This window comes from Saccopteryx bilineata, chromosome 1, assembly GCF_036850765.1.
Source record: "Saccopteryx bilineata isolate mSacBil1 chromosome 1, mSacBil1_pri_phased_curated, whole genome shotgun sequence".
Taxonomy (NCBI): Eukaryota; Metazoa; Chordata; class Mammalia; order Chiroptera; family Emballonuridae; genus Saccopteryx; species Saccopteryx bilineata.
This window is the reverse complement of record NC_089490.1, coordinates 112630794-112651765: the sequence shown is the minus strand read 5'-3', so window position 1 is coordinate 112651765 and position 20972 is coordinate 112630794. Positions and strand designations below refer to the sequence as shown.

Here is a 20972-nt window from a genome sequence, read left to right as displayed (position 1 = left end):
CTTAGCCCTCTTACTTCTTGTACTTTCCTTCTGTGCATTCTTTCAAACCCATAGTAGGATGGTCCGGGTTCTGCTTTCATTTATGGGTAGGGCTCCGTTTTAGTCAATAGGAAATAGCCTAAAGTAAAGGAGAAAAGTGAAGGGGGTAGGGGGAGTCTAGGCAAAAGGAATTGGTGTGACTCTTGAAGTCCAGCATTATTCAGTGGAACAGGAAATGCAAATGCTATAAAATGTTTTTGCCTGGCATATACTCTCTGCATAGTTACCACTGAGCGGCAGTAGGTAACTGGTAGTGGATTCAAGGGTTCAGCCTTTCACTCACATCTGTCTCCAGACAGAGAATAGACTCATAATAGCTCTACGGATCCTCCAAAATTCCACACTGTAGAGTAGAGCAAAAAGAATCTTGGCCTACCTAAAGCTGATTTTAGAAGATGGTTACCATAGCCATAGAGAAAACTCAGAAGCATATCCACAAAGTGTCTCATTTTGTGAATCATGCAGAGAGGCACTAGAAACACCTAACTATATGTCATATTTCCTAATCACATGCCTCCATGCCTCAACCCAGTGCTTTCACAGTTCTGTTCAGCCACGCAGACAGCCCACCTTCTACTTTTTTGTTGGTTTTGGGCCAGGCAAATTCCCACTTACCCTTCAGTACTTAAAATCACATCTCCTTAGCACAGACTTCCCAACGTCGTCCTTGCCCATGGGTATTCTCACAGACGCTTTCTCAAACCCACTGTACTGTTCATAATGCACTGTACTGTGATATCTCTCTGTCTCTGTCTCTCTCTCTCTCACACACACACACACACACACACAAACACACACACACACACCTCTGAGATCCTTGAGGCCTTGAGAGCAGGAATAATGTTTTCCATACCTAATACTTAGCACATAGTAGATGCTCAATACATTCTTTTTTTGGAAGCAAGGAGGGAAGGAAAAGAGAAAAATGATACAGATCTCCTTCCCAGAGAGATATTTGCCTGAACAAATTGCAAACGCACATCCTCAGAGCTACACTAGGTAATTCTCCCTGACCCCAGGTGTGAGAGCCATAGGTCACACTGTTACTTGAGCTGTCTTAACGACTCGGCCAGATGGCCACAGAATTAAGCCTCAGATTATGCCAAGCCCTAATGTAGTTAGACCCTATCCACATGGCCTGGTTCTCATTTGATTAATTAAGATATATTATGTTCAGGAATGAGGCACTGGCCCTAGGAAGCAGGTCTAACACAGCAGCTCTAAAGGAAACATACATACCTATTATTCCCAGCATGGGCCATGTGATATCCGATTATTAAATAGTGTTACAACATGCCCTTGGCTTTGAATTGTTCTCAGTGTTCCCGAAGTAAAGACTAATGTGTAGTCAATGTTCACTTTGTACAGAACAGAACAATGGAGGAAAGGGAAACAAATACAGTGCTCCAGCTGCTAAAACTGAATGGAAGAATGCATTTGTATGAATATACTATGCAAACTGAGGGAGAACAGGCTGTGATGGGAATGGATACAGTGAAATGTCAGTAAGCAGGTAGGGAAAGGCTATGTTTTAAAAAGTTGCCACGTGTGTGTAAATCAGCTTCCTCCAATTAGGCATAATATTGACTTGTACTCTTATTAATAATAGCTAATATTTTGTAGCACTTCCATTAGCCACTATTTTCATACATTATAATAATATATATTTATAATGAGAAACACCCCCTGGGAGCTCTTTAACTGCACAAAGGAGATGGTCTTTTTAATGAGACCCCGAACTAAATAAACAAATTAACAAACATCGCTAGGCTCTTATCTACCTACAACCTTTTCCAAAGGAAGCTGGGTCCCCCTCCCCCAAGCAAGTAATGTAGGAGGAGGAAACCAACACAAGCAAATGCAGCAAATGATAAAACTCTAGAGCAGGCCTTGTCACCTATCATGCAAGAAGGCGGACTCTGAGAAACACCTTAATCTACAGGGAGCTTAAAGCAAAAGGAAGCTCAGAGACAAACTCATATTTTTAAAAACTCCTTCCTTGAGCTCTCCTACCATAAAATGGCCCTCATCCCTTAAGAAGGGGTTCCTACCCTTAAAATGCTATTTGTCATCTGCCACCAGAAATGTCTACTAATCATAACCGAGTAGCATCCACTGTTTGTCTTCTTCCCAAAGCAACTTCGAAAGGGATGCTGTTCTTGGCATCTTGCCTCCAGACAGACTGAGGTACAGAGAAGAAAAGAGATTTTCCTGTACTCATTCCAATGTTTAGCAGGAGCTTTGTTTTTGTTCTTAATGAAACAATTATTAAAGATTTGGGGGTATCATTTTTCCACAAATGGCAAGATATTGCTGGCCAAAAATATTTAATCACTACTTGGTCTTCCAATCTGGCAGAAAGTAAAAGAGAATGATTTTGGATCAAGTGTCAAACTGAGCCAGTTGGCTTGGTTCTCATTGAGATTACTTACTGGAATAACAGGACAGCCTCTAAACCCAGGCTGAGAGTCAGCAAGACCTAAATTTGAGTGCTGGTTCAGCTGCTGAACGTGACCTTGAGCCTTGAGTTCCAAGGCTCAGTTTCCTCATTGATACAGCAACTTCTCAGAATTTTCATCAGGATTAAAAGAAATAACATAGATAAGTAGCTTAGCACACACAAAGTGCTCCATAAATATTGGCTATTGTTATATTTTTTTTAACAGAGAACAACTGTTTATCAGACTAGTGGAGTTTTTTCTCTGTGTGCAGACTCTAGCAAAATGCAACGGGCACTTCAGGAAGGTAAATCAAAAACCTAATATTTTGAATCATTTTTAAAAATTTTTTATTTATTGATTTTAGAGAGAGGAGTGAGAGAGAGAAAGGTGAGGGGGGCAGGGGGAAGCAGGAAGCAATAACTCACAGTTGCCTCTCCTACGTGCCTTGACCAGGAAGCCCAGGGTTCTGAACTGGCAACTTCAGCATTCCAGATCAACATTCTATCCACTGTGCCATTACAGGTTAGGAGAATAATTTTTTATATTTCTCCCCATTATAAACCAGGGACAGCCTGACCAGGCAGTGGCGTAGTGGATAGAGCTTTGGACTGGGATGCGGAGGACCCAGGTTCGAGACCCCGAGGTCGCCAGCTTGAGTGCGGGCTCATCTGGTTTGAGCAAAGCTCACCAGCTTGAGTCCAAGGTCGCTGGCTCGAGCAAGGGGTCACTCGGTCTGCTGTAGCCCCCTGGTCAAGGCACATATGAGAAATCAATCAATGAACAACTAAGGAGCCACAATGAAGAATTTTTGTTTCTCATCTTTCTCCTTTCCTGTCTATCTGTCCCTATTTGTCCCTCTCTCTGACTCTCTGTCTCTATCACAATAAATAAACAAACAAACAAACAAACCAGGGACAATCAGTCATATGTGACTATTACAATGGAGTTGATAGGAGCAAAGTATGGAAACTTGAAACAGTCCAGATTATAACCTAATATTCAGTCATTTGCATTCTAGTGTATTTTTGTCAGATTAGGAGAAGTGGGAGACATAAATAATGAGCAAGAATTTTCAGGTCCTACTATGCACATCTGCCCTTCCTCATGCAGAGGAAGAAAGATTGAAGGCCACTTCCTTACAGGACCTTGAAATTTGTAGTTGTATTTAGACTTCTAATTACCAGTTTGACCCAGATTTGAAATGAACTTTGGAATTGCCAACCCATTTTTTAGGAAACAGAGAGAGTTGAATATTGAGTTAGCACAACTAGTTCAGAGGAAAGCTATGTTATATTATATATATATATAATATAATAAAAATATTTTTTATATATATTATATATATATATATATTTTTTTTTTTTTCCCCCTGAAGCTGGAAACAGGGAGAGACAGTCAGACAGACTCCCACATGCGCCCGACCGGGATCCACCCAGCACGCCCACCAGGGGCGAGGCTCTGCCCACCAGGGGGCGATGCTCTGCCCCTCCGGGAGTCGCTCTGCCATGACCAGAGCCACTCTAGCGCCTGGGGCAGAGGCCAAGGAGCCATCCCCAGCACCCGGGCCATCTTTGCTCCAATGGAGCCTTGGCTGCGGGAGGGGAAGAGAGAGACAGAGAGGAAGGGGGGAGTGGAGAAGCAAATGGGCGCTTCTCCTATGTGCCCTGGCCGGGAATCGAACCCGGGTCCCCCGCATGCCAGGCCGATGCTCTACCGCTGAGCCAACCGGCCAGGGCCTATATTATATTTTTATAATTAATGTAGACAATAATTAAAAATTTCCTAATCTAAGAGATACGAAATTATCATGTGATCACATGAAGCCTAGCATAAACTAACAGAACAGATTTTTTTCCCTTTTAGAAGCTTTTAGCATATGAAATTACCCTGCAAGTTACTCCAAGATGTATTTTTAAAATATGATTTACAATTGCTATTCAGTAAAGAATACATTTCAAATACAGTATCTTGATTAGACAATCACATGTAACAAAAGTTTCTTTCCTTGAAAATGTCCGCAGAAGTTTTGAACACATGATAACTTCACTTTGCTGCAACACTGATACTCTTCCTATTCCAGTTTTTGCCTGATTATTTAAGACACAAAGAGTATCCATCTTCTCATCTCCCTAGCTTCCAGGACACTTGACAATAGCAGAATGCAAATTTCTCAATAACTTCATATTTAAATAACCACTGTATAATAGGAGCTTAGCAGAGGTGTCCTGGGAAAAAAAACCAAATCAATGACCCTGTGCAAGATGCGTATTCTCCTCATTCAAAGTGTCCAGCACTGTCAGTCCCCACCTGCCAAGCTGACTTTATCTCTTTGTAAGCCCCAAAACACCCCCCTCCCCAAGTCTTCATCTTGCAGAGCCACCAATCAGAATCAGTGCCTCTGCTCAAAAATCCTCAAGGACTTCTTTATCAGTTAAGATTTGCATTTGGCAGCTAGTAACAGAGCCCAGAAATAACAGTGGCTTGAACCAGATAAAAGTTTATTTTTCTTTTCTGTAAAGGAATTCTGGAGATAAGCAATGCGGAGCTGGTGGGGCATCGCCTATAGTTTCTGTATCATTCGTCCCCACAATGCACCTTCTATCCTCAGGAACAAAGGATGCCTCCTCAAGTTGCATCCATCTTATCCACCTTCTAGGCAGCCAGAAGGGGACAGACAGGCAGATGTCAAACTTCTTTGAAAATGCCTTCAGTGCCTGACACAGTCTAGCATACTTAATGAGCACTCCTTAAAATAACTGCCAGATCGTGAATAAATTAATTCTGAAGCAGGGTGATCTATCGTTTACAAAACTTTGGTAAAATATAACCCAGGGCATCATATTAGAAAACAGGGAATAATTTGAAACTCTTAAAAGGACACCCTGTTTTGGCCCTGGCTGGATGGCTCAGCAGTAGAGTGTCGGCCCAGTGTGTGGAAGTCCTGGGATTGATTCCTGGCCAGGGCACATAGGAAAAGCGCCCATCTGCTTCTCCACCCTTCCCCCTCTCCTTTCTCTCTGTCTCTCTCTTTCTCTCCTGCAGCCAAAGCTCCACTGGAGCAAAGTTGGCCTGGGCACTGAAGATGGCTCCGTAGCCTCTGCTTCAGGTGCCAGAATGGCTCGCGATGGGCAGAGCATCTCCTCCTGGTGGGCATGCCAGGTGGATCCCGGTGGGGTGCATGTGGGAGTCTGTCTCTCTGCCTCCCACTTCTCACTTCAGAAAAATACTTAAAAAAAGACACCATGTTTTAAAATATCAATATAATTGGCTTGCCACAGTGCCTAAAATTCCCAGGGGTAGAGATTTATCCTTTTGGATTAAGAAACAACTGTATTTCCAGTAAAAGGCACTCTGTTATGCTGAGGGAGTAGGGAAAGTGCAGTAAATATAAGGCAGTTTCTAACATATACACATGTAAGGTATACACGAAAAATAATCAACACTATCAGCAGCATAGAAATGTCAAGATTAGCCTGACTAATGGTGGTGCAGTGGATAAAGCATTGATCCAGAATACTGAGGTCGCCAGTTCGAAGCCCCAAAGTCGCTGGCTTTGAGCGTGGGCTTATCAGCACAGGTTGCTGTCTTGAACAGGTGTGGGGTGGGGATCATCCACAGGATTCCAAAGCTGCCAGCTTGACCTCAAAGGTCACTGGCTTGAGCAAGGGGACACTGGCTCACTCCAGTCAAGCCATGTACAAGAACCAATCAATGCACAATTAAACTGAAAGGAACTACAAATTGGTGCCTCTAACCCTCTCTCTCCCTTCCTGTCTCTCTCTCTCAAAAGAAAAAAAGGAAGGAAAAAAGAAATGTCCAAGATTAATAGGCATTTCAGAGGTAGAAATCTATGAACATCTTTTAGGAAATTTGTGAGTAACATGATCTGTTAGTGCCCGAACAAGGCCCAAACAGAATAAGTAAGTTTAGGAGAGGGAGGAAAAGCTGCCTGGACTGGTGGCTGCCCTGATGGGCCCGGGTTGCCTGCATGTAGTGGGCTGGGGTCGAGGGCTGAGAGAAGGAGTGATAGGCAACCTGAGAAGAGGAGCAGAAAGTATAAGCAAAACCATCTGTTGCACAGTGCAGACCAAGGACAAAGTGGGTGTCATACAGGAGATGCTGCATCAAAAACCTAGGGGCTCTGGGTTCCAGGCCGCCTCAGCTGCCCGCTAAGTGGGTCACCTTGGGTAACTGATGACCTCTCTGGGCTTCCACATTCTTAGAGGCTGGTGACTTAAAGTCCCTTAGCAGCATTAAAATGATCATCACTTGATACTCGTAGCTCATGTGTTAGCCAATCCGGAAGAGGTTGTTGAAAGAAGGAGAATGAATATTTAAACTGCAAGTGTCCTCAGACATTGGAAGACAGGACGTGGGAGCCACTGTGTGGAAACAACCTGCCAAACCAGAGGCCTCTCTGCTCCTCTGCTCCAAGGGGCCACACGTGTCATTCTAGAAGCAAATTCAGGACTTACTCTAGTGAGCCTGGGGAAGGCCTCTTCTCATGTGTAGGAATTGCAGCATATTCCAGAGTAAAAATATAATAAAATCATGAACATATACATAACTACTATTTTCATGCAGGCCTTGTTTTAAGTTGTTCACATCTCTTAAATACATTCCAGAGAAAGTTGTCCTTAAGTTTGTGCAGTGAGAGGCAAAGCAAGAAACAGAATAAAGCCTGACGTGTAGTGGCGCAGTGGATAAAACGTCGACCTGGAAATGCTGAGGTCGCCGGTTGGAAACCCTGGGCTTGCCTGGTCAAGGCACATATGGGAGTTGATGCTTCCAGCTCCTCCCCCCCTTCTCTCTCTCTGTCTCTCCTCTCTCTCTCTCCCTCTGTCTCTCCCTCTCCTCTCTAAAATGAAGAAAGAAAGAAAGAAAGAAAGAAAGAAAGAAAGAAAGAAAGAAAGAAAGAAAGAAGGAAGGAAGGAAGGAAGGAAGGAAGGAAGGGAGGGAGGGAGGGAGGGAGGGAGGGAGGGAGGGAGGGAGAGAGAGAGAGAGAGAGAGAGAGAGAGAGAGAGAGAGAAAGAAAGAAAGAAAGAAAGAAAGAAAGAAAGAAAGAAAGAAAGAAAGAAAGAAAGAAAGAAAGAATAAAGGCACGTAGGGTGCTTCACCCAGGGCCTGGTACATAGTAGGCACTCATCATCATCATGGACAAAAAAAAGGTCTCAAGTAGAACTTTCCTTTTTTCCAATACACAGCCACCCTCTACGTTCTCGAGCACTGGGTCTCCACTCACCCAGGCTCCTTCCCTTTGTACACCCACTTTGTTCCCGAGGCTGAACAAATCCATCAGAGGACATTAATGGGATTCACAGTTCTCCTCAGGTACGCAACCCCAACCCTGGGCCCCGCGCCTAGATAGCCGGTTGAGGATAAGCTAGAGATAAGCGGGTAAATTCCCTCCTTCTCACTTTTCATCAGCAGGACTCTCTTTTGAGCAGAGATTTGTTTTATTTGGTTTTACCGAAGGAGGGAAGAAAGGGAGATGAAGGGCAGAAGTGAGAAAGGAAACAAAGAAGATAAAATTCAGGAGTTATTTCAGGTCTGGGTTTTGGCGTGGGTTGATATTTAAACTTATACTTTTTGAGAAATATAAATGACTAAGACTTTTTCTAAGGACAGAAACAATCGTGGTTGCAGCTTGGAATTAGAGGTCACTTAGATTAGCTTCAAAGAACCTGAGTTGATAGCTGAGGAAATGAACAAACAGTGAGCCAGCAATGTACTAACACCTATCTGTAAAAGCTCAAAGAACAGCTTTTTGTTGGGTGACAGACCAACTCGGGGCCGTTAAACCAGTTTAGCCAGCAGAGGTCTCTCTTTTACTAATCTTCAATTAAAAACAAAACAAAACACAACACGAGAGTCCCTGTGGGTTGTTCATTTTTATTATCCCTACTTCGAAGTCTCTTTCCAAAACCACGTCAATAGTTAATGCTTTGGCCGAAGTGTTAGTGAACATTGAATTCAGCTGCTCAGTAAAAATGAAGACTAAAATACTGAGGAAATGATTCACAAATCACCCCTAAACTGCTCACTTGCTTGGAAGATAAACACCAGTTGTACCAGCAACTGGCAAAACATGGGCTGGCTCCTAAAATGACATAAGCAGTATGACAACGATAAGAGACTGTAAGCCAAACAGAGTGGCAGGAGAAGCAGAAGTGATGAGCCTCTCTTGTTCAGCCTACCCGTTCAGCAGACCCACACTCAGCCATGGTGTTTGCATGGGGCCTCCTTCAACACCTGAAATATATCAGTTGTGACAAGTGTCTATTCTGAAGGTCCAAAGACTTCACATCCCTTTCACATACTGAAAAACACACCCAGAGCTTTAAAACTTTTTTTTTTTTTTGTATACAGTATTGTGTATGTTCACAAAGAAATAAAAAGGTATAAGTCTAACCTTTCTTTCCTGCACCCTATGGGAACGATCCCAATGCAAGACTACCGGGTTTTGACTAGAATAAGAAAACAAGGGAAAAGCCTGACCAGGCAGTGGTGCAGTGGATAGAGTGTTGGACTGGGACACAGAGGACCCATGTTCGAGACCCCAAGGTCACCAGCTCAATTGTAGGCTCATTTGGCTTGAGCATGGGTTCACCGGCTTGAGCACAGGGTTTCTGGCTTGAGTGTGGGATCAAAGACATGACCTCATGGTCTCTGGCTTGAGCCGAAAGGTCGCTGGCTTGAGCAAGGGGTCACTCACTCTGCTGTAACCCTCAGTCAGGGCACATAATGAGAAAGCAATCAATGAACAACTAAGGTGCCACAACGAAGAATTGATGCTTCTCATCTCTCTCCCTTCCTGTCTGTCTGTCCCTCTCTCTGTCTCTCACTGGTCTCTGTCATGCACACAAAAAAAGAAAATGAGGAAATAAACAAGCTTAATTGAACCTGCTCAAGTCACTCTGTTCAATTACCCAATGGTTTCCCATTGCTCTTGAAGTCAAGTCCAAAATTCCTAATGTGGCTTGAAAGGCCCAGTACCATCTGGACTTTCCACCACTCCCATTCATACCACCCATTCCTGCTGCCCTTGACTCACAGCATCTCAACCATAATCACTTGCTTTAACTTCCTTGAAGTCTTTCTCTGACCTGGGGCCTCAGCCGTGCCCTGCCTAGATCTCTCTTCTTCCCTGCATGCCTTCCACTGGTTAACTCCTCCCTGTCTCAGCTTGAAGGTCATTTCCTTAGGAGGGACTTGCTAGCCCCTATCCCTAGATGAGGCCCCCTGTTTTCTTATAGCATCCTACCAGGGCGATGACCACTACAATACAGAGGTCTTTCAGAAAACCGCAGGTGGCACTACATGGGGGAATTTTTTTTTTTTTTTATTGAGAGGAGGGGAGGCAGAGAGACAGACTCCCCCATGCACCCGGACTGGGATCCACCCAGCAGGCCCACGAGGGGGTGATGCTCTGCTCATGTGGGGCCGCTGCTCCATTGCTCAGCAACAGAGCCATTTTTTAGCGCCTGAAGCAGAGGCCATGGAGCCATCCTCAGCACCCAAGGCCAACTTTGCTCAAACCAATCGAGCCATGCCTATAGGAAGGAAAGAGGAAGAGAGAGACAGAGAGAGAGAGAGAGAAAAGGAGTAGGGGGAGGAGTGGAGAAGCATATGGCGACTTCTCCTGTGTGCTCTGAGTGGGAATCAAACCCGGAACATCATAAGACATCACAAGCCTGGCCGACACTCTACCACTGAGCCAACTGGCCAGGGCATTATGGGGGATGTTTTTTTTTTTTTAAATAACCCTGATTCCTCTTTTTTTTTTTTTTTTTTTTTTTTTACAGAGACAGAGAGAGAGTCAGAGAGAAGGATAGATAGGGACAGACAGACAGGAACAGAGAGAGATGAGAAGCATCAATCATCAGTTTTTCCTTGCGACACCTTAGTAGTTCATTGATTGCTTTCTCATATGTGCCTTGACCGTGGGCCATCAGCAGACCGAGTAACCCCTTGCTCGAGCCAGCAACCTTTGGTCCATTTTGATCCGAATTTTTTTTTTTTTTTTTTTTTTTTTCTCAAACCAGATAAGCCTGCGCTCAAGCTGGCGACCTCGGGATCTCGAACCTGGGTCCTCCGCATCCCATTCTGACACTCTATCCACTGCGCCACCGCCTGGTCAGGCTGGGGGATGTATTTTTAAAGACTCATTTATTTTGTGTAAACATGGGCTGGCATGGGTAAAGAGTCTGGATTCCCGCCCATACTGGCTCCCTCATCTGGACACCTTGGTTAGGAGCAGGAAGAAGCTCTGAGGTCCCCCTCATTTCACTTATCCTTCAGAACACTCACCTAAATTCTATTAAATAACTACAGCTGTGATTCCTTATCTACCTCCTCCAACAGCCTGTAGCTCCATGAGGGCAGGGCTCCTGCTTGTCATATTGAAGACACTGAGGGGCTCCACGCATGTGGATGCAACAATAAAGCAGCGTTTGGTACCTCTAAGCCACCACTAAGTTATACTTTCACATGCTTTTTTCTAGTAAGGTAATAAAAGTTCACTCCTCAGCCTATGGTACTATCATCTTCCTCTGACGCCGGTGACTATGTAGTGTGCAGCCAAAAATCAGTAATCTAGCTTCCCTGGAAAAAAAACCTGATCCTCAGGGATGGACTGCGTGATCTTGACTTGGAAACGAATCACAGAATCATAAGCCAAAAGGAACCTATAAATCATCTTGCTTAAATTCCTCACTTTGCAGGAAATCAAGGAATAGAATTTTTAAAATGTAAATTTGTAAAATGAAGACTGGATGCAGTGAGCCCCCATACTTGGTATTCTGAGATTCTAATGCTCCAAGTCTGTCCCATGGAGAGGGACAGCTCAAGACTTGTCTGCTAAATTGAAACTTAAAACAATCTCCCCAGCATTATGTCCTAGGTAACTAAACCATGGGCAGGGAGTTGAGCTGTTGAATTCCAAGCAGAATCCTGGTGTGCCAAATGCCAAAGATCAAGGAATGTGAGTTTGGGATAATGTTACCACTGGGATCCCATGTGGCAAAACGATGGAATAGGCTCAATTTTCCATGGTTTGTTAAGATAGTCCTGAGTTAATGGGGTGATATTTATACCTTACTTACATGCCCTGGAAGCAAAACCATATTCTCAAACACACACACTCCTCATAATTCATATAGGGATTTAACAATATCTGAAACTAAATAGAAAAATGGAAGGAAAATGAATTATGGAAATGCCTTGTTCTGTGTTAATACCTGATAAGACAGCTGTGTGTGAGACACAGAGAAACTTGTTCTCCATTCAAGAATTTTAAGGATATTTTTAATTTGAATATCTTTATATTATTTTCTTATTAAAATTCATTATTGAAATATACAACCAATACTGAAATGAACAAAATTAAAGTCTCTTCATAATTCTCTCAGGAATGGAAACTAGGTAACCAGTTTCTAGGCCAGTTAGTTCTATGTATACACCTGTGAATTTATTTTAAACTTTTTTTTTAGATGGAGTCATACCATAAATATTGTTCTGTACCTGGTTTAGTATTATGGACAACTTTTCATACTAATATAAATATATAAAGCTACCTGGGTGTTTTAATGGTTACAATCTGTGTCATTCTTGGATATAACAATAGTTGGTTCAATCAAATAACCAGTCCTTTAATCCTACATCTAAGGGGATGTTGTTTGCTTGTTTACTTGTTTCTTTTCAAAGTCTAATATGTAACTTCACAATGATCATGCTGGTGAGTATATCATTAGTAACTATCTGACCATTTCCCAAAAGTAAATTTGTAGAAGAGGAACCACTGAACCAAAGAGTAAAGCCACAGTATAGAATATCAAATGCATTGTATATGTGTGGTTCTAACCTAACACCATTTACGCCATCATATCCCCTTCCTCTCTCTACTGATTTGGCATTTCATGTCAATTATATAATAAATTCTGCTTGAAGCTTTTAGGAGTATAGACAACAGCCCTGGCTGGTTGTTCAACTGGTAGTAGCATCAACCCTAGGCGCCAAGGTTGCAGGTTCGATTCCTGGTCAGGGCACATAGAAGAAGCAACCAATGAGTGCACAACTAAATGGAGCAATGGGAGAGTACTCTCTCTCTCTCACTTCTTTTCTCTCTGTCTCTAAAACCAATCAATAAAATATGGGTTCCTTTAAAAAAGAGAGAGAGAGAGAGAGAATAGAGAACTTGAAGGAAAAGCCAGATTGAGGTGATGATTTTGGAGAGTCAGATTATTGGCCAATATACAGGCTTTAAAAACAGGCACGAACAGGCCTGACCTGTGGTGGTGCAGTGAATAAAGCGTCAACCTGGAACACGGAGGTGGCTGGTTTGAAACCTTGGGCTTGCCTGGTTAAGGCACATAAGGGAGTTGATGCTTCCTGCTCCTCCCCCTTCTCTCTCTCACTCTCTATCCCTCTTTCCCTCTCTCTCTCCTCTCTGAGAAATTAATAAAGTCCTTAAAAAAAAGTTTAAAAAAAACAACAGGCATGAACAAGATGTGTCGAAAAACACTATAATTGTTTTAAGAGGCTGATGCAGGGGTTCTACAGGCAAGTAAGGTGATGCCAGTAAGCCAAAGATTAAACGGTTTGGATGAGAGAGATTTTACCCTGAATGTAAAAGGTGGCCCTGGTTTTCACACATGTAAACTCAGACTTCTTGCTTCTATGGTCACCAATGAAGCTGGAAAAAAATCACTCAGACTTGGATAGAAGGGAGAGAAGCAAAGGTTAAACTATCAAGAAAGGATAATGGCCACCTTTGCATCTGAGTGGCACTAACTGTAACACTATTTACTTTATGTATTCTGTATATATTTTATATCCCAATAGTCTCAAACTACAACTCAACATGCTTTCACATTTCAGAAGCCTTTTGTATTCCCTTTTCTGAAAACTGTGTTTGTAGCCTTTGCTTATTTTTCTATCAACTGTTTGCTTTTTCTCATTGATTTGTAGACACTCTATTACGGAAATTAGCCCTTTGAGATATGGATTGCAAATATTTTCCCCAATTTTCTATTGTCTGTTTATGGGCGTGAGTGTTACTGATTTAGTTCCACAAACAAATCTATACCAGGTCCTTTCTAAGATAGAAGTGACCTTAACCTCAACAAACGCTTTATCTTTTAAGCTTTAAAAAACTGTAGTTAAATGTCATAAAATTTACTACTTTGACCATTTTTTAACAATATTCTGTTCATTAAATGCCCCATAAAAATAATTTGTTCTTCTTAAGGGTAATAAGCCTGACCAGGCTGTGACGCAGTAGATAGAGCATCGGACGGGGACTTGGAGGACCCAGGCCTGAAACCCCAAGGTCGCCGGTTTGAGTGGGGGTTAATCTGGTTTGAGCAAGGCTCACCAGCCTGAGCTGGCTTGAGCAAGGGTCACCCAGTCTGCTGTATCCCACCCCACTCCCGGGTCAAGGCACATATGAGAGAGCAATCAATTAACAAGCTACCACAACGAAGAATTAATGCTTTCCATCTCTCTCCCTTCCTGTCTGTTCCTATCTGTCCCTCTCTCTGTCTCTCCCTGTCTCTGTCACACACACACAAAAAAGGAGTAATAAGAGAAATATTTTAAAGTGAGAAAACAAGGTTAATATAGCACTAGTTGTGGTTACTTAAGGATCCAAAATAAGAACTGAATGTCTCTGTTAATCACACTGTTTATAAATGGATAATGGTTATTTATTACACAAGGGGGGATTAGGTTTACAGCTGTGAGTATGCAAGAGTTTATTCTTGCATCATTTATTAATTATTTATTTGTATTGTAACTGTAAACCTACTTTTGCCCACCCCTGTAAACCACCTCCTATGCCAAGTACTGCACATTATCTCACTGAATAGTTTTAATAACTCTGTGAGAGAACTGTAAACATCCTCATTACATAGCCAAAGAAATTGAAACTTCAGAAAGAAAGTCACTTGCAACAAATCTCACAGGCAGTAAGTTTGGTAACTGGGACTCAAACCCAAGTACGTCCTCTGATTCCAGAGCCCGAAGTCAAACCACTGTACCAGTGTCTGCCTCCCACAGGACGGGACCCAGAACGCTGTGTGAGATTCTTTTACACAGAACACATATGAACATTAAAATTTTTCCAGTGGTTACAGATATATTTATTTATTCACTATTGTAGGTAATTACACATAGCATAAAAGTTACCATTTTAAACATTTTTAACTACACAGCACAGTAGCACTAAGTAAGTATCCTCACATAACCCTCACGTCATTGTTTTTTCACTCTGCTATAGCAGGTTTTGCCATGCAAAACATTTTTACTTTCATGTCATCAAATTTACCAATATTATATTAGATGGATTCTATGTTTTGTGTCATACTTGGAAAGATATTACCCACTCTGACATTATATTTCTTAAAATCCTTTGAGGTTTCTTCTGGTATGTCCATGACTTCATCTTTTTTTTTTTTTTAATACTTCACTTAAATCCTTCAGGAATTTATCCTGGTATAAAGTGTGAGATCAAGATCTCATTTTATTAAAAAAATAATAATTTGACTTTGGGTGAGGGGTATGCAACATAATCAAATGTGAAAATAATCTGGAGATGTTTTCTCTGAACATATGTACCCTGATTTATCAATGTCACCCCATTAAAATAAAAAAATTAATTAATTAAAAATACAAAACAAACAAAAAGAGACACAGCCTAGCAGAATAGATTAAATAAATAATATAAAATAAAATAAAAAGATCTCATTTTATTAATGCCAATAGGGATTATATTTTCAACTAAACAAATTCATTTTTAATTCAAGGTACTCTTTTTAGGACCTCTTGTAACTCTGATTTGTTGTTCCACCTATTCATGCATTCCTTGGTTGATTCTTCCATGTACTCTGACCCAGAATGGAACCCACAATCTTGGTGTATCAGGACGATGCTCTAACCAGTTGAGCTACCCAGCCAGGGCAAATTCATTTTAAATTCATATGGAAAAGAGAGGCAAGCAAAAGAATCCAGGAAAATTATGAAAAAGGGACTAGTTGGGGTATGGAGGATTAGTTTTACCAGAAATTCAAACATATTCTAAATTTATAGTAATTAAAATAATTTGGTCCTGAGTGCTGAAACAGAGAATAGAACAAAACACGATAATCAGAACTTATCAGAATTTAGTGTAAAGGTATGCATTTAATTCAGAAGGAATAAATTTACTGCCATCTTTATCATGTTGAGTATTCCTATCGAAGAATATAACACACTTTTCATTTGTTTGTCTTCTGTTAGAGATACAATCTTAGAATGAGAACACTGCTCCATTTCTCCACCACCTTCCCGTCTGCTGATAGCAAAAAGTTACCTGTAGAAGTTTTATTTGGGAGTCTAAATTTTTTTTCCAGAGTTGTTCCTAACATATTGGACCGCCCAGTCTCTGTTTACAAAATGTGGAAAGCAGTGATCAAATCTGACTTACTCAGACATATGTGTACCATATTTCCATGGTCTAGGCTCAAACCCAGTACTAAATGTTAAAGATTAAATGGTAGGTTGTGTTGGCAGAATTCTTTTCAAAGGTTCCAGAGGCTGAGTTCGGGCCTTGACTTTGGAGGGAAGTTAGGTGGTAGCTGTGAGTTACCACCTACCCAGTATTACTAGCTGCCTCTCTTAAAGATGGGGCTTCAAGTTACCATGTGTGTTGGTCTAGAACAGCAATGTCAGACAGAAGTATAACGCAAATCACAGCTGCAAATTAAAATTGCCTAGTAACCACACTAAAAAAAGTGAAGAGAAACTGTTGAAATTAAATTTAAAGTTTTTATTTAACCTAATAATTCAAAAGTATTGTCATTTCAACATGTAATCAATATTAAAATTATTGATATGTTTAACATATTTTTCATATTAATCTTTAGAAACTTGGTGTATATTTCACACTTACAGTATATCTCAGTTTATACTAGCCACATATGGTTTCTGGCTACCATAAAAGATAGTACAACTCTAGAAAACACTCATGAGCAAGGAAGATTGCTTAATTTAGTAGAAACCCAGAAACTCCAAGGTTGGAAATATTGTATCACAAGGGTCTGGAACAGACTTTAAATCAGGAGTCCTCATATTCATTTAATAGTTGAATCTTTTCTACAATATCCTCATCAAGGGGCCACCCAGACTAGTACTTGACTCATACTTCCAAGGACGATGAGCTCACTGCTTATTGAGGCTAGCCAGTCTATTTGGAGGCAGGCAATCTTAACTCAAAAAAAAAAAAATCCTAGCTAAGGGCACAAGCAGGTTGGCTTATAGTGATCCGAGGAGCTCAGTTGGGTGGGCTAAATTTAAGAGGTTATAAAAAATGGATAGAGAAGTCTATATAGAAACTGTCAGACTGAATGTTGGGGCTGGACATCTGGTTCAAATCTGCGGCTACACTGACATAAGAGTAACAAATTTGAGCACTCCCTCCCAAAAACACAACTATGTATATATGCTAACTTCACTAATCTGGAGATATAATGATTTGATTATGATACACTTTAAAATTTGTCACCATAAAGTAAAACATAATTGCTTTATAATTAATGAAGTATATCATATGTATTAGACCTGTATTACAAATAACATTATCCTAAATCTTCAAGTACTTTATCAAAGGAATTAATTTTCAGATTCAGAAGTCAAGAGACACTTTCAAAGTCATTCTCTCTCTCGATTTTAACCCCTTCCTTACACAAAAGCACTCTGGAAATCAGAGACAGAAAAGTTTTTGTTTTTTTTTAATTCAGTAAAAATAACACTGTCTGAATTATGATGAATTCTGACTAGGTGCTTCCTTAAAAATTAATTTCGCCTTATATTTGCATTTCTTGTTTCTTTTCTCTTTTTCTTGGTAGTGAGGTTCTTCCCTCCCGCCTTCCCCAATTCTACCTTTCCAAGGCAAGGGAAGGTGCATCCTTCCCAGAACTCCAGCCGGCGGCTCCCTAGTACTTCTGGCGAAACGCGCACCCTGGACATCCATTAACGTTTATACTACATCTCTGGCCCCGCCGAAATGTCTCCAGGTTGTTGACCGCAGCTCCAAGCTTCCCACCCGCCTGCACTGTCAACCGCACTTTGGGGGAAATTTTTGGAACAGAAGCTCCGCCCACACTCTTCCATCCTGCCTCCACAAAACCAGCTAAACACCCCAAGTCTGGCCGCTTAAGTGGGTTTTGTCACACGACCTTGGGTACTGTATTTTTCACAAGAAAACAAGCATCAAAAAAAAAAAATTCAAACTGCACTCATCGGCCAATAGGGAAGAAGCGGGAGGTGGGCGGAGGAAGCGCACGGCAGGCGGGGCGCGTGAGGGCTGGTACCGTAGGGGATGCGTAAAAACACGGCGGGCGCCCGGTTTAGGGCTTTTTTTTTTTTCCTCCAAAACCAGCAATAGTGAGAGACTCCGCCTGTAGCTTCAGCCTCTCGGATCCACCTTAAATCTTCAGTGGACTCCGCGCAGGGGTCAGTAGGCGCAGCCAATGCCAATCAAGTTTACAACCACCAGCACAGGAGGGAAAAAAGAGAGGAAAAAAACAATCCTCAAGTTCCCTAGTCTACACACGCATTCACACGGACGCACGCACACACTTACACAAGCACACAAAAGGAAGGAGGGGGTGGGGGGGGTTCAGGCGCGCGCGCGCGCGCGAGAGAGGAAATGTTTGCAAAATGCTGGCTGGAGGCTCGGTGCCCATGGCCCGAGCGCTCGGCGAAGGCGCGCGGGAAGCGCAGCTCAGCCCGAGCGCCATGATGGTGGCCGCTGTTTGGAGCCCATTTTCTGGTGGGGGAGCTGCAGTGATGCAATCCCCCGGCTCCGGGTCCCGCTGCGCGCCTTCTTCTTGCTTTTTCTTAACGTTCCTGTCGAGGCGCCTCAACATTTCGCGCCTACTCAACATTTCGCGCCTAACACGCAGAGTTCTTTTTCTTTTACTTTCCGACTCCTGCCTACTCTGACCCCACGCGAGACAGCCGGGTATGCGGGTGGGGGACACACTCACAAACACAGAGACATGAGTTTAGGAGTAAACGCTACACTTTCGGTTCTGCGGGGTCTAATTGAGGCTGACCCCACCCACCCCACCCCCACGCGAGCCCGGACCCCCGACGTTCTCGCTTCTTCCCCCCCCCCCCCGGGGGGTGGTTGTAGCATAATCGTGGGCCCTCTTCCCACTCTCGCTTCGCTCACAAGATTTTTACCTTCAATTTGCCGGATAGGAAGAGGAGCGGGCGTAGGGTGTGGCTCAGGTGAAAGAGATGGCAAATTTTTAAAAAGTCAGTACCCTAAGAAACAGAATGGAGAGCCTAGACGAGCTTTTAAAACACCCTTTTCAACCTAAAAAAAGTATGAAGATTAAATGTCGACACTAAAGATGAGGAAGATGAAATGGCGAAGGCAGCGTTCCACGGCTGCCGGGGAAGGTCGCTCCGCGGGGCCGGGGCGGTGGGTGCACGGTGGCTAGAAAGGCCGCCCGCCCCGCTCCCCTTTTGTTGATTTCCACAGTCCTCTCGTTCCCCCAATCGTAACCCTTGCACCCACATTTTCATAGTGCCTCCCTGCCCCAGCCCACGCCCTAGGCAGCTGGGGATGTGATGGGGAAACTTCGCAAAGCGGGTGGAAGGGAGGAAGCGACCCCCGCGAGCAGCGGTACCGCCCGGCCCTCCTGCGCGCTATTCCGGCCCTTTTTGCCGCCGGCGAGCCGGGAAGCCTTTCGAAATGCGCGGGGCTGCGGGTCATTGGAGCCCGGGGTGAGGGTGGGAGCGGGCTGCTGCCTTGGAGGGTCCACGAATTCGGAAAGGTTCTCCCTTTCGCTCGAGTTCCCCCACAGCTCTGGAGTTGGCAGAGTACTGATGGAGAGGGTATGGGGGGGTGTTTGTGGAGAGGAATGGGGGGCTTTCGCTTCTAAGCCCAGAGGAGAGATGATGAGGGAGGCAAGTTTCTGAGAAACCGCCCAGCTCCACTGCGCTGGCGGAGGCGCGGCCGCCCTTAGCGGCCTGCGGACGCCCGATTGCGCGCAGGGACCCGGGCGGTGCGGGAGCTGCAAGTTGCAGAGCGGGAGCCAGACTAGGTGTTTTTGTGCTGAAGCACCAACCAGTCTGACCCCGCAACTGCCACGGCAGGCGGGCGCGGGGCTGCGGAGCAGTTTGGAGAGACGACGCAGTGGCCAGAGTAGCAGAGTGAGGTGACTGGCGCCGGTGGCCTGATCCCCTCAGAGGGACTACCGCGGCGGGCGACGCAGTCCTGCACCGTGGAGTGGACACCCCGAATCGCGAAGGCGCATTTGGAGACTTGACACAGACGTGTAATGGACCTCCCCGGCGACTCGAGGACTGCGTTCCTGTGGAAGAGCCTAGCACGGCGAGCATCCAGTGCTTCCTGGCCCAGCACTTCTGAAACGCAATCTCCAAAATTCACATTAAAATGCCTCTTTAGGAAAGGAAACTGGGGTACATGCAACAATTAAGAGAATTTTTCTCCCTTTCTTGGAGAAACTTTAATTTTATTTATTTCCTGATTCTTCCTCCACTCCTTACTCCCCGTTTTGCACTTTTTTTGTTGCTTTCTGTGTATTCCTGAAAAACACCCTGCATGCGTGTTTTGAATAGAATCACAAAAACACCTTTCAGTCTTTAATTAAAATAATACCTACTTGGAAAATGTAGCCCAGCCAGCAAAGGACCGACTTTTTCCTTCCTAGCAGTTGTCGAGTCAACCCTACTTAAATAAATAAAAGCAACTTCGGGTCAAAATAAGCTGAAACCATCTTGTTTAGAACCATTTTGGAGGTGCAAAAATGTAAATGTAACTATCTGAGGGAAACAATTTAACTCAAGTTCAGATTTTTTGCTATTATTTGCAGATTGCTAGAAAAAATAATTTACTTTTACACTTTAACCTCATTTTTTAAGAGAATGTAAAATTACAGAATTATTTCAGTAAATCTTACTTTAAAATGTCATTTTTTAAAATTTAAGTAAAAAATCTTTTTATGCTATGTGAATATGGGGACCCAAAACCCTCAGATTCTGTGTTTAACCAGTTTTTGATTATGTAGAGTACCAGGCAATTTAGAAACACAGGAATTTGTGTTGAGGACTGGTTTAATTTAAAGAATACTTGTTTTATCTAAATTAGTGTAGAATGCACACCTATTTCTAAAGGATCTATAGATCTGAATATTTTGGACAAAATGTGTAGATTAGATGGTCTGAACAATTGCTCTAATTCCTCACACTTCGTATGTGTAAATAGAGAATTTAGAGAAGTCACCAATGTTACTTTCATTTTCAATCTTGCAAATGTGTGACCAGTGTACACTTATATAAGAATTTTTGGTTCTGACACATTCATATCCTAGAAGACATAAATATTTGAGCTAATGGAGACTTTGACAATCTTATTTATATGAAAATGTGGCTCTTCCACTTTATATTTCTAAAGCTTTCTCCACCCACACAGAACTAAGT

At 42.9% G+C, this 20972-nt stretch overlaps 1 protein-coding gene across 1 annotated transcript in view; it reads right to left on the bottom strand.

Moving 5' to 3' along the window:
- The window catches only part of APOLD1 (apolipoprotein L domain containing 1), a 53826-nt gene extending 36175 nt beyond the window's left edge, over positions 1-17651 (bottom strand). The window contains exon 1 of the mRNA XM_066264514.1: positions 17397-17651. The gene's annotated coding sequence lies outside the window, so the exon portion shown is untranslated. The remainder of the gene's footprint in view (positions 1-17396) is intronic.
- Between the last annotated feature and the right edge of the window lie 3321 nt (positions 17652-20972).